This window comes from Hemiscyllium ocellatum, chromosome 1 (genome assembly GCF_020745735.1).
Source record: "Hemiscyllium ocellatum isolate sHemOce1 chromosome 1, sHemOce1.pat.X.cur, whole genome shotgun sequence".
Taxonomy (NCBI): Eukaryota; Metazoa; Chordata; class Chondrichthyes; order Orectolobiformes; family Hemiscylliidae; genus Hemiscyllium; species Hemiscyllium ocellatum.
In genome coordinates, this window is record NC_083401.1 from 144,897,576 (window position 1) to 144,901,785 (window position 4,210).

Below are 4,210 nucleotides of genomic sequence, written 5' to 3' on the forward strand. Positions count from 1 at the left end.
AGTCTCTGAATTATGTAATAACCTTGCTGCTAATATTTAAAGAATGCGTTTCGCGAGGACTGCTTGACGGTGCTCACGCTTTCTGATAGATTTTAAATAGTAAAACATGACGATCTGAGGGGGAGTTGACGAAAATCAACGGATCAATCTAAACTAGGTAATGTTTGAAATCGCCGAAAACCACAAGGCCGAACAGAACTTTCTTTTTGAATTTTATGTACCTATTTGACAATTAACAGACGATGTGAACTTCGTTTATATGTTTCCCTCTCAGCCTCGCAGTCCTCTGCTGTGGAATATTTATTTACGAAAGACACAGAAATGCGGAAATCTGAATTAAGTTCGGTAACTGAAGCTGGAAACGGTAGAAAAGACAGTAAATTCCTGAGGCATCACCTGGACTCACATGGTAGGCAAAACAAAAATACCGTATATTAACATCTCCGACTCTAAAGTCTTGAAATATTTGCGTCATCCGAACCATTGGATAATGATGTGGATATTATCGTTCACTGCTTTAAACCTTGCAATAGAATTCCATTACATCCTCTAACCAAACCAAAGAAGTAATCTTTACTACACATCACTTACTCTAATCTTTGTGTTAGAGCGGCCTCTACTGTACAAAAGGCAAAGTGTATCATATTTGAATGGGTTCAGTTTGCTATGTTGAACCCTTGGTTTCTATGTTCCTTACATGCAGCAAATTTCATCCAACTTTAAATCAGTCGTTTTGAAAAATATACTTTTCCTGTTTTTGAATAATTTATATTTGACTCAACAGTAAATTCCTTCATAAAACAACATATCATCAAATATTGAATATTATTTCACTATTTGGCTGTTTGTTTTTTTTAAATGACAAATTCTTGCATATTTTACCTAGTTTGAAGGGTGGAAATAATCTGTAAGCATGTATTTTTATTAGTTAAAGCTAATAAAATAGTTTGCACTTGTATGAGTACAAACTATGCTATATTTTTTTTAAAACTTAATTTTCGTATTCATATTTTGAAACAAAGCGATGGTCTGAAGAAAATTGTTCAACTTTTCGAAAGTTTTTTTTCGTCACGTAAAATGGCTTACTTCATCTCACGTTATTACTTTTTTACGCGGTGCGGTTTCCTGGGTGTGGATGTGGCAATTGGCCTTTATCCCATAATCTGCAAAAATATGTTTAAACCGATTACCTTTTCATTTTAATACGCAAAGCTGTGCGAGTATATTCATTTCTACGCTCTGGCTCATGGTTTTAAGTTGAAAGTATTTAGAACAGTTTTTATTTTATTGCCAACAATTGGAGTATAATTCACTATAAGTTATCCGTTTTCCCTAAACTTACCAGACTTTTTCCAGCTTTCTGTTTTCTAGTGGGCGGCACAGTGGTTAGCACTGCTGCCTCACAGCGCCAGAGACCCGGGTTTAATTCCCACCTCAGGCGACTGACTGTGTGGAGTTTGCACGTTCTCCCCGTGTCTGCGTAGGTTTCCTCCGGGTGCTCCGGTTTCCTCCCACAATCCAAAGATGTGCGGGTCAGGTGAATTGGCCATGCTAAAATGCCCGTAGTGTTAGGCAAGGGGTAAATGTAGGGGTACGGGTGGGTTGCGCTTCGGCGGGTCGGTGTGGACTTGTTGGGCCGAAAGGCCTGTTTCCACACTGTAGGGAATCTAATCTATTTGCAACCCAAAGCTTCATAGGACCCGTGTGTCTATACACGCATTTCAAACTCACTCCATTTCACTAATTTACAAAAATGCAAGATATAAGCGGTCAGTTTTCAAGTAAAACGGATTAAAGAATAATGTGTTATGATAGTGTGCGGCATCCCTTTCAATTACTAATTTAGGGTTGCATATGCCTTATTCTGTGATTTGTTTTTTTTTCAATTTGATCAAAAAAACGTTTGACATTTTGATTTATTCCACAACATATTTCATTGTATTGTGTTGCCTAAAAGGTTTCGACATCCGCCACATTTCTATACACATTGTTCTACTGCCCTACTTTTTAAAAAGTACTTCAAGTATTTTTAAGTAGATGCTTAAAAGTAGCAGGAAAATGTTGGACAGATTTTGATCAAATGTATCATTACCGTTCAACTGGTCCAAGACCATTTACATGTTCAGATTATATTGAGGATGGCAAGTTATATTCCGTAATACATATTATCTGCAGAAAACATATCAAAATGAGATGTTATTGTTTAAACATGCAATTTCCCTCTATCTAAATCTGTACTTTCTTAATCTTCCATCAGTACCGCCTACCCAAAATGCACAATAATTCTAAATGCAAAATGAAATTCGAGATGGTTTGTCTACCAACATAACTCTGTGGATTACGAACTCTTTTAAAATATGTCAGTTTTTCCTGAGATGCAGTTAATTTACAATTCCTATTGCAACTGTTTAAAATTATTATTTGTTCACTTCAGCAACCCAATGATCGGGAGTAGAAATTGTGCTTTAACATAGAAAATGTTCATTACGGAAGTGTTTTAACTAGAATTCGGCAGCATGTTTCAGGTGAAGAGTAATGTGGTTCTTATACAAGAGAAGCACGTTATGTATTGCTAATCCTCCGTGTGTGGGTGCCAGGGAGACGGGAAAGGTCTAAAAAAATTGTCAAATATCAATGAAAGAAAGTTTATTTCCCTTTAAGATCTGTTTACTGCCTATCTGTTTTGTACAGTCAGTATAATATATGCAGCAGTTGTTAGATTGACTCGAGGGAAAACTAAATGTATAATGAAAGCTTATTCGTGAGTAGGAATATACTAATGGAACAATTTGATATCTTCTTAATCCTTTGTAAAAAGCTTTGTCGTCTTCCTAATATTGACTGAATGGGTAATTAATGGCTCTTCATCTTGGAGAATGCCCAGTAATCCAACATAGGAAAAAGACAACAAACCCAAGGTATAAGACAACAAAACAAGCACAAATCTGCCCAAACAGCACCAATTTATCCACTTAACAGACTACAAGTTCTGGAAGTAATCTTCTAATGTATATGTGCAAATACAACCAAAACCAGCAACCGTATCCAATCCTTCAAACATCCTAATTCGATAACTAAGAGCTTTGAAATGAATGTACATTTGAGGGATCAGATGTGCAGTTCAATTTCACTTTTTAATTCCGGAATTTTATTTGAGGAGTTTTGTGATCCTTTCTACGTATAGGCACAAAGAGCAATGCATGATTTGGACTGGGTTTCTTTTTTCAATCATATTTTATCCATTAGTTCAGTATTGAAAGAAATCAACTTACATCATACATTTTCTCACCAAACTTCCAATAGGTGTTCTCAACACGCAAATAAATATCTCCAATCTCCAACTTTGATTCCTTCCAAGAAAATGTCTGCCCCTGCCAAGTACCAAAATGACCCTAATCAATGTCACAAATAGCTCACTATCTAAAATTTACCATTTCCTGTTCTTCTGAACACGTCTGTAGCCTTCCTTACGGCTGGTCTCGCAATCTTCGTCCAAAACTTTTGCATTATAATCGAGCTGTGTGACACTGCACTTTTTTGGTTTCATTCCTAACCATCAGGTCACAGCTAACGAATGACCTACAATATCTTCTCTACCTATTCCCAAACCACGTCAGCATCTATATTTAGCCACTTCCGATTGCATATTTGCGAGTTACCCTTAGCAGCACCTGAACCCTTGTCACCCAAAACTACAGCGGTAATATCTAAACATAAAATGATGACACACAACACTGCCTCATTACCACTTCTTTCAACTCTTCTGGTGCTTTTTAATTGTCAGATTTGCTGTGCACAATCCTATATGAAATGAGACATTTCCTTCAGTCAAATGTTGAGAGAACAGAAACCTTTGTCTTTGCTTCCGATCACAGTCGGACTCCAGTAACTCTGGGTGTAAACAAGACTTTTGACATACCTGACCCGAACATGACATATCCCCCAGATGTCCACACCATCACTAAAACATTAAATGTCCACCTCTATAATCATCAGCTGACTCCAGTCCCTTCAGTTGATCCACTGTTGCATCCTCACTCATACTATCGCAGTGCACTTCGTACATTTTGTAACTCAAGGTCATCCAAAGCTCTGCTGCATGTGGCCATACTTTCACCAAGTCCTGTCAACCTCCCCTGCCTCATCCCCTACTCAATAATTTGCAATGTCTGCTGGTTAAGCATGAATTAGTTCTAAAATTCTCATTCTT